Source organism: Vanessa tameamea, chromosome 25, assembly GCF_037043105.1.
Source record: "Vanessa tameamea isolate UH-Manoa-2023 chromosome 25, ilVanTame1 primary haplotype, whole genome shotgun sequence".
In the NCBI taxonomy this organism is placed as follows: Eukaryota; Metazoa; Arthropoda; class Insecta; order Lepidoptera; family Nymphalidae; genus Vanessa; species Vanessa tameamea.
Window position 1 is genome coordinate 7079564 of NC_087333.1, and position 16220 is coordinate 7095783.

Genomic DNA, 16220 nt, shown 5'->3' on the forward strand with positions numbered 1-16220 from the left:
TAAATTACTAGCTATTAACGACTGGTTTTAGCGGAAACATTATCGATACTCCAAATTTAATCCTGAATATAATTCAAATAATTTTATTAACTGATTAATAATTTATACAACTATAAAACAAGTCCTTATCTAATAATAATATTAATATTCTGAACTACTTATTGAAAAAAACTTTCGTTTTATTTGCGGACGGTAGAATTGTCTAAATGACGTTTAAAAGTCAATGTCCGAGATTTCGAACAATGACCGAAATTTGAAACAGCTGTAATATCACGATGAAAAAGTGCGTTAAAAACAATTACAATATTTTATACAAAAGCTACCAGAAGCGCTTTCGCACGGCTACCATAACTAGGTACATTAAAAGTTTTTTTGCCATAAAATACATCTCTATTGGTCGCCATTTTTTTATTTCTGACAACTTCAACAATCATCAACATCATACATAAATATTTTATTTAAGAAAAATTGTGACTGTTTTTTTTGGAGGTTTATTTACGGTAAAATAAAGGGGTGAAGTGGCATGAAAGAGCCACTTGCATTATTTTAGTAGTTTATCAACGGATTTGGTTGGTGATTTAATTTTTAAGTGACAATACTGATTTCCCGTCATCCACAAACATTTCAAGGTCCGCCGGAACCAACGAACGGCAGCATATCGAGTCAAAGTTTTAGTACTAAAAAGTAAGTATCTTACTTCATTTAACTTATTTTTTGGTATTTTATTGTAAACAACTATAGAAAAATGGAGTATCGATTGAGTTTGTGCATATATTTGGCCTTGCAGCTGCGTAAATACTAAGCCAAATGTTTTGATATTGTTCTTATTTTAAGAGTTATATTTTTTTAAAGCATAAGTTATGAAAGAGCCGGGGTATTGGGCCTTGAAAGAGCTGGCTGTGGCTGACACTCCCAAAAGGAAAAAAATAGATAGATTTGCTCGTGAATCCTGTGGCTTAAAAAAATTTTTGTTTTTTGCTAGACATGTTTCTTATATTAAAAAAATTACATTATGTATTCCTAAGTTCCTTACATTTAAGATACGACTAAATAATTTATTGAAATTAAAGCGTTAGCTAGAATTTAATTTAAAATATCTGGTAGAATTAAAAAAAAAAAATATATTGGTTTTAATTTAGTTAAAAATTTGTTTTTAAAAAATATGTTTCTGAGTTTTATTTGTAACAGTGTACTTATTATTAATTTGCATTATTACCACAACTATACTTTATAAAACAAACTAGCTCTTTCATAACTTCTAGTGGCTCTTTCAATATGTTATGTAAGAGCCAGAAGACATATTTTTTTAAAATGAATATTTCGGTGATTTTTCAATAGTAGTTAAGGTTTTTTCGTATTAAATTATCTTCTTTAATAAATGAATAATAATTTAAGAAAAAAATATCATCACTTACTTAATTTTAAGTATCCTTTTTGGTCCCATTAGAAAACTGGCTCTTTCATGACACTTTTTTACATACCGAATATATATATTTTAGTATATAGTTAAATGTATTAATCAAAGCGTAAAGCTTTAACATTTCATAAACTAAATATATATAATTATTGTGACCATTTAAACGTTTCGGAGATAAACATTTTGAACACATATATGAATAATTTAACTTACCATATAACGACTGCTTTCGGCGGAAACATGATCGATACTAAAATTTCGAGCCATGCTAATTAATATCTCTATAAAAACAACTCGAATACATTTTCTAAAACCCCGTTAGTGAAATCCAATGAAAACTATTAGCGAATAGATCTGCTACATTGCGCACTACAAACAATTATTGATTCTATCTTTACTTCTAGTACAACACAGTTCTACTTAACTTTAATTTAATTTTACTACCAAAGTTCTGATAATAACTTCGGCCGATTTAAAGTTTCAAACGCGATTTTTGCACGAATCTCTAACGAATATTATAAAATAATCTATTGAAAATATCCTAAATAAACACGTCTGATAATTGAAAAATTATTCGTCACAAATCAATGTTTTCAAAAAATTTGCAATTAAGTGTGATTTGAACGCTGTTTTTTATCAATTCAAAGGAGTTGTAAGTTATTTCTGTAAACACTATTTTATTTATTTATTTATTGGAAAAGTTACACCATCAACATATCACTAAGCACTTAAAATTAATATCTGTTGGGTAACATACAAAATGATACGTCTTTAAAGGTGTAAACAACATTGACCTTCAAAAATATTTTTGATAGGAAACTATATAAGCCAAACTAACCTATATAAAATATAAAATTAAATTTAAAAAACTAAATAAAAATTCAAATTAAGATAACAAAGAAAAAATACCGTGCTGAGGAACAAAAACAAACAGCTAAACAGCCTTCTGTAAAATTATTGATCAAAAACATATGTATTTTTTTTTTAAAGTAATGAAAACTTAGCTAAATGTACAATGATGAGCTTCAAACTTCATGTTACTTTTTCAAAACTACATCGTTAATCGAACAAAGTAAATATAATAATTATTCTTTTAGCTAAGTGGTTATGGTTATTCCTCTGTTGTTACATTGGTCATTTACGCTCACGGTACACAATAATACCTACGTACCAGCAATACTAAATATACCTAGTTGTATTAGAGGGGTTCCCACAGAGCCTTACCATCGATTTAAGATAAGTATGATTACTTTGATTAACATAGACTTCTCACTTCACTTCACTTTATTTCTCACATAAAACATTGGAAATATAGAACTGATTTAATGTTATAGAATTTTAAAGTTTAAAACGGTAATGATACGTTTGTGATTCTATTCCTCACAAAAATTAACCTCAGCTTATTCGTAACCGAGGACTTTAACTTATTTATATCGGTTACTACAAGATCCCTATTATATCCCGTCCCAACTTTTGATCGAAACACTGGCTCGTTGTCGTAGTAGAATATTTACTCGGCTTTCGTGCTTACGGTTCGGTTCGATTACGATAAAAAGGTCGGCCTTGCCTTGCTGAGCATACTCAGCAAGCCTAGACGGTATTTCACGTCGGCCCACCGCCTAAAACTATACAAGGCGCAAATTCGGCCTCACGTTGAGTAATGCTCTCACCTCTGGGCGGGTGTTCCCCAGTACCAGCTTCTTCCATTTACCGTCCAACGCATTCAATGCAGAGCGGCTCAAATTATCGACGATCGAGTCGAGTTCTGCATCTTCTATCGTATTTTTCACGGGGAATGTTCCGAGGAATTGGAATTGTTCGGATTAATCCCGGCTGCTGAATTTCACCTTCGAACATCTCGTTAAAATTCTAAGTTTCAACCGCACCATTTAGATGTCCGAAAATCCTCAACAACGCGATTTTTAAGAAATTTTCTGCTTCGCACAACCACTTTGTGGAACCAACTTTCGCCGGCGGCTTTTGCGAACCGATACAATATAACATAAAAAAAAAGATAAAATGTCGATTAAACAATAATATAGTCCGTCATAAAACGACCGAAACATAAATCATAAAAAATAAAAAATGTCTTTACGGCCAATGTTGCTATTACATAGATTCGAGCATAATTTATGTATCAATACGAATAAAATCGTGTTCGTTTTTTCAAATTAAGAAAACCAATAAATATTATTTATTTGACTTTTTTTTCTCAGACCTCCGATCTTGCCCTTTGGATTTCTATTTTTTTTTATAAAATCTTGAACGTTTAACAAAATAGAGTCATTACATTCGTATTATTAATGAACTATTTAAATAATTTAATCATTAAATATCTATGTAATATATATCTTAGGTTATGTATACTAATGTGATAAATACGAAAGTAACTATGTCTGTCTGTTGCTCTTTCACGACCAGACTTGGCCAAACCGTTGAGCGGAATTCGACGAAATTCGGTACGAAGCAAACTTGGACCCCAAAGATGCTCATGCTGAACGCCTGACGACGAACACTTAAAGCACGAGCGACATGTAACTTATTATATCATTGTATCATACATGTTTACACCTTGGTTTGGTCTTGGATTTCATAACAACAGACAAGACTAAAATCAATGGTTGACTATCATTAAGCATCGTTGATACGAAAGCACTGGAAGTATTTATTATTTTGGGCTTCAGCCCAAGGCCCCGTGGATTACCGGGGGCCCCAGCTAAGTCAAGTCAAAGTCAAAGTCAAAAATAGACGACAATGCGAAAGAATCAATATCAAAAGTTTGCAGCCCTACGAGTACTGCAATTAATCAAACCCATTTAATGAATATAATTCGAGTCAACGTTAAGGTATGTCTTAGGTGGACCCCCAAATAGTGTTGCCCAGGGCCCCCTAAACTTACGGTCCGGCCCTGCACAGGCTTAATCACCCTTCACCGCAAAACAAAATCAAAATATACTGTATCAAATATGCTTTTACAAGTACCTTTGAATCGTCATTTCACAGAACTATATTAAAAGTAAAGCTACCACCGTTTCGGAATGTAGAATCTACCGATTAAAACCGGTAATAAACTCAGTAATTATTCTTTGAAATACATTACGTTAGTTTGATACAGTTACATATAATAATAAATATATGATGCCTGAAATTCAACAAGTAAACGAGTATACAAAAATGTTAAGTTATGCTATTTGGCGCTAGAATATGTGATCAGCGGTATCTCCCCAGATACACCACCACTAAGACTACTTATAATATGACAATTGGTGATATGTTGCAGCTTAAGTTTAAATTAACTTAAATCGACGTTCATTAACATATATATGGTTATCATAGGTCCGTTTGTTTAAAGGTCAATTACTTGTATTTAGATAAATATTCAATTTATTCAACCATTCACATAAACTAATGGATCAGTTTTTGTGTTCCGGTTTGAAGTGCGAGTGAGCCAGTGACTAAAGGCTCAAGGGACATAGCATCTTAGTTCCCAAGGTTGGTGGCGCATTGGTGATGCAAGGAATGGTTAATATTTCTTACAGCGCCATTGTCTATGGGCGGTGGTGACCACTTACCATCAGGTGGCCCATTTGCTCGTCCGCCTACCGATATCTTAAAAAAAAAGGTATCTCTACTCAATAGTATCATATAAAACATATTCATGATGCGAGATGAATAAAAGACACTAATAGTCTTCTATTTCTTTCAGCGCAAAATTTGGCTAGAGTCAGGAAAACCGAAGCGTAATTCGAAGACCACTTTAATTTACAGACTTTAATTTGATATGTGTTTCTTCTAACATTTAATTTAACTTAATCCTGTAACTATTGAAAGATTTAAGCTGTATTTGAATAAACAATGTTTTTATTTTATATACTAACTAGTTGTGCCCGCGACTTCGTGCGCGTTGCTTGAATTTAAGTTATTTGGATATTGTACTTGTAGCGTGATTTTATTTTTCTTCTATACATAATTCTAAAATAAAAGTAGCCTAAGTTACTCCTTATTACATCCGCTATTTGCCAGTGAAAGTCCCGTCGAAATCGGTTCAGCCGTTCCTGTGATTAGCCGGAACAAACAGACAGACAGAGCGACAGACAGACAAAAATTGTAAAAAATGTTATTTTGGTATATGTACCGTGTATACATACATATGCATTTAGTAAAACGCAGTTATTTTAATATTACAAACAGACACCCCAATTTTATTATATGTATAGATTGCGTTAATTTTAAGCGATTGCATTTCAGGTATAAAAGTATCGACAATTGTTGGCGGTATGGCGGCTGTGAAGCAAGAAAGAGTGTTGCGATCAGGTCCGGAGATAGTGGTAGCAACACCAGGTCGACTGTGGGAGCTGCTGACCCAGGGACAACCGCATTTGCAACAACTGCCTTCTGTCAAGTAAGTATTAAAATGGCTGTTCGGGAAATTTGTATCATGGCCCCTTAAATTTACGTAAAAAGATTTTTTAAAGAAATAATTATAATGTCTACATATTGCAAATATCAGTAAGGATTGCCTCGGCACTCTTGTGGCTAGATAAAAGGAAGCAGATCCCGGAGTACTGGATTCAAATGTTATGCGGGGCCGATATAAAGTTTTTGGCTTTCTCTGTCGAAAAATTGGCATTAACAGTCTGGAGTCTGTACACTCCTGTGACTTAGAAAGCACGTAGAGAGTGAAGAAATAGAGTCATGTCAGATGTCCTGCACATGGTAGGCTGGTCTCCGTTGATAAAATGGTTTTGAAAAAACTCAATGTAATTTACATTTTGAAATGGAATGGATTAGAATTTTCTAATACATGGTTCCCATGGTTTGAAGCGCATTGGCGATGCAAGGAATGATTAATGTTTCTTACATCGCTAACGTCTATGGGAGGTGGTGCCCACTTACCGTCAGGTGGCCCATGAGCACGTCCAACAAACTATCTCATAATAAAAATCCAAAGCCACTTGTAAAGGCTTTTAAGAAAACAGTGAAGATTTAACTTAATATTTATAGACTGGAGTAGAAATAAAACGATGTATTGCAAGCTGTTTATATTTTGTTCGTAATGATGGCGGTAAATGGTTTTATTGCTATAAATACAAGATTGTTTACAAGTAAAGATTTGTAAAATAAATACGCATTTTGATTTTACACATTTTGACATATTCTGTTATTAAAATGGCGGAATAGAGTTACTCTGAGTTTTTAACCGGTTTTTCTCTTCCTCTTTACATTCAATTCAACACTGTTACATTTAAAAGTGCTTTTATGGGCCCCTATTTGAATCAAGAATGTTTTGATTTTGATTTTTGATTGATACTCACATTCATGTTATATAACAAAACACAGAAAAGAAGAGACCAATATATTTGGACCCTGAATTGACGCGATATAATTGTATTTGTGTCATTGTCGATTTGCGAAAAAGTTACGTGTTTTTCGGCGTAGTTTTATGGGAACTTCGGAAATTAAAATTAAAGTGGACATAAGTAAATTAGTGGAACAGGGTCAAATAGCAGATATATTAGCAAATGCAGCTATGAGATGTCCATGCGAGTTGATATCTACTAAGGAGTATGTTTGGAATATGCTATAGAATTTTTGAATGGATTTTTATTGATGGAACATTTTAACTATATAGTTCTAGTAATTATTTTCTGAATTTATTTTGGCTAAGGAAGCTAAACAAATGGTCAAACTAATGTGAAGAGGTCAACTTCGCCCATAGACATAATCGCTTCAACATATAATCACAGAATATCGACTATATAGAATAAAAATAAGAAAGTAAGCAAAATATTACCGCTGTATAGCGTAATTGGGGCGGTATTTCTTGCATCACTTTGATAGGATCGTCCTGCGATGAATTGCTTACTTAGGCAAGTGTCATCAAGTGTCCGGTTCTTTATTACGCAAGCGTAGAAATGTGCCGAGGCTCGAGGTGTTCTTCTACGATCAGGATCTTCGAAGTCAACTTCGTAAAGTCCATATTTAACTCTGAAAATTATACGTACCTATACAACTATGAGGAATATAAACTATTAAATTTTTCTATGAATACTATTCTCTAATACCTAATTGTCTCTGGAGTCCTTTCCAATCACAAGAGGAGTGAAGTCAAATAAACAACATTCGACATTGAATTGAATGCTACCTGGACTTTGGAATTTAAATTAAAGTGGATTTAAGTATTTAAGTGCAAGAGTGTTGTCTTATAAATAAAGATATTTTGATCAAGAACTGTTCCTGTACATCATAGCTGAATTATGAGCAAATCCCATGGAATATATAAATCTAAGTTTATCTTTGTCTATCTTTATTATTTAGTGTCGATATATATGTGTGCGTGTGTATATACAATTAAAATATCAGTCACATCACATCTACATAAACTTACTCAAATCCTTGCGTCCATTCAAAGTTGTCTAAGAGTGACCACGCTGTAAACCCAATAACGCTAACGTTGTCCACTTTGATGGACAGCAGCACCTGTAAAGAGTGATGACCTTCTACTTCTTTGGGCCTTGAAACAAGATCGTTTGTCAAACAGAATTGAACGAAATTAGCCTGCCTCGTGGCCTAGTAGCTTGCAGACATTGTTGCTGTGTTTAGGTTTGAGGGGTAATTGCCAGAAATTAGGCACAAAGGAAATATTCACACACAATGTTCACAAGGTCAGTGTTGTAATGGCGGCTATGGCAATTTTTAAGGACGATAGTGACCATTGATTTTGGAAAGCCCGTAAAGGTATTGTTCCCGTTCACCTGTTCCAAATACGCTTTGTAGAAGTCAATTCTGCCATAGTCGTCGAGCTGTTTGTCTGCAGAAGAGTAGCCGTTCTCTGTGATTAGGATATCAACGTTTCCATACTGTTTTTTCAACCATGCCAACTGTCTCCGGATGCCTTTAGGGTAAATCTGAAATATTTGTATTTGCTTGAATGCATAATATAATTGGGATAGCATTTGATCATTATTTTAGAATGTTTTGATGAGTTTAATATCAAATAACCCTTGACTGACTTTATTCTAGTCATAATGAACATTTTGTATCGACTCGATATATTGATCGAATGATGTAGCTGCAGTGCGATTCTGTAAGAATTCACTTTAAATCTCATTCGTGGATTGTTGACAACCAGCTTACGGTGATACGCATTTTGTGCGTGTAACTTATAAATTAAATAATTATTATAATCAAATGTCGAATATCACATTCTGACTAAAATGTCCAGTGTCACTCGTGTTGTGTAGTGAGTTTCGATTTTTATTACAGAATATCCCTAAAGATTTTTAGATCATCGGTTGGTATAATTATATATGGATTACCGGAAATAATTTATAAGCGCCATAATGTGCATTGGGAGGCGGTTTCAATACGGAATTTAATTGCGGTGAGGCAGTTAATAACCAGGAGCTACTGCCATCTCCAGGCTCTGCTGATTTGATCATATATGTAGTATAATGGTTCATAGCTAAAAAATCTGCTGTACCTGAAATGTTGATTTTGGCTATAGTACTACTTTTTCTTAAATGTATCACAACTGGTGTCATTGAAATGATAGGATCAACATCTGAACGTTTTGTTCAGCTATGTCTTTTTGTTTCGCCATTATCTAAATTATATCATAATTTAATCTAAATTAGTACCCAAGATGGTTATGGAAACCATTTTTCTGTTTCGAAAATTCTGAAACTCGCACGGATTATATTTTAGGTACATGTTACCTTTAACAAATACTTTTTCTTCATCCGTAAAAGAAGGAAGCTTCGACTCATTGTATCCATGTGTCAGACTGTACTCCAGCAAATTCTTTTCAATAGAGAGTGGCCACCCACCACTTTCCGAAAATATTGGATGACAATATCTGCCAACCTGGAAAATTTATATTTTAAAAGGCAGATATAATTTGTGTGATCGACCAAATTTCATTTTAAACATATTTTAGAGCATACTTACCATGTGATCCCTTCCAATCGTAGCTAATTCCACGTCCTTAGGAGAGAAAGGTTCGATCCATACCATGATGTTTGCGATGGAAATTCTTCCTGAAAAGTCACATTTAAATACTATTCATGTTCATTCATCTAGGTAAAATACAACAAAAAGTAGAGAAGACTGTCTTATAACAGTAGTCATACAATATATATTTTTCTAACGACACAAAGTTCTAATAATCATGTATATTTGACCAAATTTCTTTTATGATAGACTGTATGAAAGACCAACTAACTACAGTGTATTCCAATCAAAGAAGGTATAAAGAAAAACAAATCTTATATTTACGTATTTCATGCAATTTGAAAATAGCTCCGTTATATTGTGCACTTCTAACAGCTCTTGATTTAGATGCCATTATTTATAAAACAACACTATTCCATTTAACGAAATATGTCCACTTTAATTTCCGATATCAGTATCGTCGACGTTTAAAGCGCCATTTTTTGCAGATTCATATTGATATCATAAATGATTGAATAACATTAATAATCCATCAAATCAAAGTCAAATGTTGCTTGTTTGGCTTTTGCCGTGTGGTTGGAATAGGCTTTACTTGTTGGGAATGTGTCGTACTAGTTAATAAAAGTATTTATTGTCTGTGTGATAATCTTAATAACTTCGATTAGATATAATTTGATAGTTCGCCACAAGGCTGTATGTGAGTAGGGTCTCTGCCTGATACACATTTAACACTAAGAGACTGAAGGTCTAATCATAATACCACTTACCACTATATTTGGGTCTAAATTCTTGATCAAATATTCTGTAAGCTTTGGCATGGGCAAGCAATACGTGTTTATTGCACAAATAAGGAGCGAATTCTGGCTCCTTGATCTTTGGAGCATGGAGTCCTGTAATGTAACCATAATCGCAAATAACAATAGCTTCGTTTATGGTGAGCCATGTTTTGACGCGGTCAGCATAAAGTTTGTACACCACCCTCACATAGTTTCCAAACCAATCTACTATCAAGGGATTAGTCCAGCCACCTTGAAAAAAGAAAACACAACAATTATTCATGAATATTAAAAATATTTTGCTTTTAATTTTTAAGACATCAAACACTGCCGGGTTCTCCATTTGGTATAATGTCCTTTGAATCCAACCAATAAACCGGTAGCTAAATAAAAGGCTGATCGAAAAGCAAAGACCATTTTTTATGCATTAATAGCACACACACTCTGATTATTGATTGTCAACAATCTTTGGTTAGTCAAGAGAAACATCTTTCATCGTTCAAAAACTGAGAAGAATTCGTGAGAGTGGAAATAATTCAGCATGATTTGTTCTATCTCAAATATAACTGTAATAACCATAAAATTACATTATTTTTGGCCTAGTAGAGAGTTATATCCATAATGTGACATCATCTAAAAAGTCAATAATTTTGAGATTGTCATTGTAATTGTGTGGCTTACTCGACATGCAAGCTTTGACCGTATTAAGCTTCCAATGAGCTTTTGTAGTTTGTACTTTAAGATTTTATTAAAATATAATCATGATTTTGATACCCATATCTTGAATTATCACTGGTAATTCCCAGTGATAGAGCGTGATGATTGGTTCTATGCCCTCTGTGATGAGGGCGTCAATGAGGTCGCTGTAGTATTTGACACCAGCTTTATTCACTTTGTTGGGGAACCCCGTCGGTAGAATACGAGGCCAATTTATAGAAAATCTGTAAATTAACCAGTGACAGGATTAAGTATTGTATTCCATAGTTTTATAAGAAGTTATATTAATCTATATTTTTATACTCTTTATTACAGACGTACAAAGTTAATAGAAATAGGGAATAAAAATTGATCTAAAACTAGGCTAAACAAAGTATAAAAAGTAGAGAAAAATGATGTATGTACATCAGACTCCAGCTTGAGGTTTAGTATATATTAAGAAATATACGGCCCGAGATCTTATGACGAAATACTGGTTGCCCGAATATCAAGTAAAAATCCCAAATGCACGAAAAACCCTATATCTTAATCGGTACAAATTAGATGTTAAATAAAGATAACAATTTAATAAATAGTTATATTTTTAGTGACGATTACCTATAAAACTGAAGACCTAGTTCTGCAGCGATCCTCACGTCTTCTCGCCACTTGTGGTAGGAGTCCGCGGCGATGTCACCCGTAGCATTATTCTTGATTCTCCCAGGGTTCTCGTGGACAAACCTGTCCCAAATGTTTTCGCCTTTACCTGCAAAATACAAGAAGACCAAACGATCCAATTATTCAATTATCTAGATTACACAGTCCTCCTTCAACAGTCATAGCTATTTTTGCATACTCAAACCTAGTTTAAGTAACTGTTTTTAAAATAAAATTCTTAATCAGAGGCTACTCACCGTCTGCGTTCCAGCCTCCTTCTATTTGATAAGCTGCTGTCGCGGCGCCGAATTTAAAGTTTGGAGGAAAACTTCGGTCGATGCATTGACATATTTGCAACAAGGCACTGTGACAAAATTAATAAAGATGTTAAGAAAATTAGATATTCATATAAGCAGTAGCATAACTAGATGAGCAAAGGCTCCGGTGCATTGGAAAATAATCGGGCTTTTTCCCCTCCCCCCTTTTTCCACCCCTCTTTAACTCATATTGCCCTTCAAAATTATAGATAGGAAAAAAAAAATCTCGTGAGCAGAGTCAAGGTTTTCTAGCTTCACGAGCTAGCGAGTTGGCTGACCCGCTCTTTTTCAGGGCCCTGGTACACTGCATCACCTGGCCCTACGATAGCTATGCCACTGCATATAAATATTTACCGATGGCTGAAAGAATATTTTCAACGACGCAGAATTTGAAAGCTTTATGAAGAGATTGGCTGTTGGATATGAACGGATGGTATGTTGATTGGTATTAAAGTAATTCTTGTTTTGTAGGAAATTCATGATTCTTAATTCACTAGACATATTGAACTTATTTAATTTCTTGTGTTTTTATACAAAACTTTTATGTATTATATTATTTGTAAATAAACTACTGTGTACAATTATAAAACTTTAATTAATTATGAAGTATATTCGGACCAGAACCATAAGGTGATCATTGTTGGTCTATTATAAGAAATACGGTCTCAAATATTAATAAATTTTAAATTTTATTAATAGTTTTGAAGGATTTTTATACAAATCAAAAATTATAAATATTTACGGAGAGTGACTCTGACAAGGCCGATATTGTGATGAAGTTCTAGGCGTCTTACAGAGCTATGAACTGGCAGAAGTCGTCACCTCAGGAAAAAGCGCTATGTTCCTTTCAGATGACCTAACATATATTTCTCTTTCCCTCTGACTCTGTCTATTATTCCCGGTTTTACATAACACTATCTGCGCCCGCGACTTCGTGCGCATTTGAATTTAACAGAAAAGTTATTGTTGTAGCCTAAGTTAGTCCTTGTTACATCAGCTGCCAGTGAAAGTCCCATCAAAATCAGTCCAGCCGTTCCAGAGATTGGTCGGAACAAACAGGCAGATAGACAGACGGACAAAAATTGAAAAAAAAATTATTTTGGTACATGTACCGTGTTTAAGGATAAAAAATGGTTGTTGTGGGCTATCCCTAAGAGATAGACATCTCCATCGCGCCATAGATACCATCGCGGACTTTTTAAATACCTTTTTAAGGTGTACAATACTGTAGTACATTATTTTGATCGATCTCGTAGGGTTCAGCCAGCGTTTGCAATGTAAGCGCAAAATGTGTTTATTTACGAAATCACTTTAGAAACCTCTAAAATTACCAGAGTTTCTCTACTATATTGTGCATGTATTATACGTATAAACCTTCCCCTTGAATCACTCTATCTATTAAAAAAACCGCATCAAAATCCGTTGCGTAGTTTTAAAGATCTAAGCATACATGGGGACAGACAGACATCGGGAAGCGACTTTGTTTTATACTACGTAGTGATAAAACGATCTCTTAATATATTTTCTATACATCTTATTAAAAAAAAAAAACTTTCATTTTGTTTGCTGATGGTCTGAATGACATTTAAAATTTCACAGCTCGAAACTCCGTAGAACTTCGAAACAGCTGTAATAACACAGTAAAAACGTGTGTAAAATTCAATTACAATATATAATTTAAAACAGCTACTAGAACTGGCCTCGGACGTGTAAGGGTAACTACATATAAAGTATTTATATCATAATTTACATCTTTACGAGATCTTTAGGAATTATATACGTAAACCTTTCTCATGAATCACTCCGTCTAATAGTGAAAAGCGTATATAGATCCGTTCGGTAGTTTTGAGTTTATCGCGCGCAGACATGGCGGCAGGATTTTATTTTATATAGTGTAGAGATAAATATCTAAATTCGGAAAGTGAATTAATTTAATTATCATTTTCATTCATTATATTCATTCACTCAACTGTGTCACTTTTGCTCAGAAGATCGGAATTGCGATCGACGGAGTAATGCTGCTAGCATTTTTGCCACCATTCCACGTGGTCACGATTTGTACAGTAACTACTTATATATTGATAAGGTCCTAATGTTAAAATTCTAATTAAATAAACTTTTAGCTTGTCCTTAGATGAATACGAATATATACAAACAATATCACGACAGAATTTAATAGTATCAAGAATGATTGCAGTATATCAATTTTTAAAGAAAGTCAGTCAGAAACTGAAAAATTAACTCGTTAAATAATAATTTAAAATTAAACTACAATTTATTAATAACTATTAATAACTAATGTTACTAGACTAGTTCCAATAATTGTAATGTTAAGTTAAAAAATTGTAACGATGCACTTTGAATACGTTCTTCAAGTATTGTAATAAATTGTTATAAATAGTATATACAGATTTACAATTTGTAGTGTGCACACAAACATAGTTATTATTTATTCGTTAGTCGGAAGAAATTAATACACGTCCTTAAATATATAAATAAATAAATATTGGACATCACATACATCACTCTGATCCCAATGTAAATAGCTAAAGCACTTGTGTTATGGAAAATCAGAAGTAACGACGGTACAAACACCCAGACCCAAGACAACATAGAAAACTAATGATCTTTTTCTAGATCGACTCGGCCGGGAATCGAAACCGGGACACAAGATTAATATTGTACATAATTATAATAGAATAAAATAAATCTAGATATATATAACATATAAATTTAATTGTATATACAATTATTAATTATTTATGTTTTATTTAAGAAAAAGAGTGACTGACTTTCTTGTTTGTTTTTTTGGTAGCATACATATAAGTACCGATTATAAATATATATTGGTGACAAATTATATCATTTTAATATATAGTAAAATGTATTCATCAAAAACCGTAATATTTTAATAAAATAAATATTCAATAAAGTAATATGGAACTTAAAAAGTAACTAATAACAATTTTAAACTAATTAAACACTCATTTCTTTATCAATTAACTATTCAAACGTTTCAGAGATGAAAATTTTTAACACACTTGAACTAACTTACCATATAACGACTGGTTTCACCGGGAACATGATCGATACTAAAATTTGGAGCCAAGCTAATTAATATCTCTATAAAAACAACTCGAATACATTTTCTAAAACTCCGTTAGTGGAATCCAATGAAAACTATTAGCGAATAGATCTGCTACATTGCGCACTACAAACAATTATTGATTCTATCTTTACTTCTAGTACAACACAGTTCTATTTAACTTTAATTTAATTTTACTACCAAATATCTGATAATAACTTCGGCCGATTTAAAATTTTTAATGTGTATTTTGTTACGAATATTATAGATTATTCGACATCTCGACCAACGATATCGCGTCAAAATGACAGCTTCGCCGTTTTCATGAGTTTTTTTAAAGGGGCTGTGACTCAAATATTTATCAGCTAGTTAATCAAAAAATACCATACAAAAGTTTAGTCTCTTATTAATAGTATCTTTTAAAAAAAATCTGTTAGAACATTACTAATATTTGACAAAATATTTGTAAAAAATCCATATTTTCAAAAATTTTGCAATAAAGTGTGATTTGAATGCAGTTTTTATGCATTCAAAGGAGTTGTAAGTTATTTCTGTAAACACAGAAATAACAAACAGATAGCATACTGTAGAATGTATTGATAAAAAATATATGTATTCTTATATTATTTTTAAGGAAATAAGCTAAATGTGCAATGATAAGTTTCAAACATCATGTCATTTCAACAAAACAGTATCGTTAGCCGAATATTTTTTTTATATTATAATATTTTTTTGTGTGAAAATGAGTTATTTTATTTTATATCGATATAATAAAATATAATAAAACAATCATATATTTTAATATTATTTATATTAATGCATTTCTCCTTTTTTTTATCTTTTTTTTGCTTCAACTTTTTCCGCAGCGGCACCGGCTTTTAGCATTGTTTCTCGGATATCAGACGGGGCCAACGTGTCAACGCATGTAGCGTTCCACACAAGGGCCCGTCTTATGAAACCGTCATATGAAATGAAACCGTCATATGAAACACTCAAATTTAAATATTAAGCACGATGACATATTTTTAAATTAATTATTCTTATTCCAAAGCAAAAAGTGTCAGAGTTGCTATGGGTTCCTATCGTACAAAGTTTCTTCATGTATCATGTATCGTTTCCCTCAAAAGGCTTACATAAAACCTAAAGAATGCTAGTGCTGTATTTTTGTGTTCCATAAAGCATTTAAAATATTTTAAAAAATGTAATTAAAATTAAGTTTCGGACGCGAATACGATTTCGTAAGGGAATTTTACCTTAAAATTGTTTCCCTAATATGAGGCGGACCAGAGTCGCAGCCAGTTTTATCTTGCACTGGGGTT

At 32.9% G+C, this 16220-nt stretch overlaps 1 pseudogene; it reads right to left on the bottom strand.

Annotated features, from left to right (window-relative positions):
* Positions 1–7016: 7016 nt before the first annotated feature.
* LOC113396448 (myrosinase 1-like) lies at positions 7017–12317 on the bottom strand (annotated as a pseudogene).
* Between the last annotated feature and the right edge of the window lie 3903 nt (positions 12318–16220).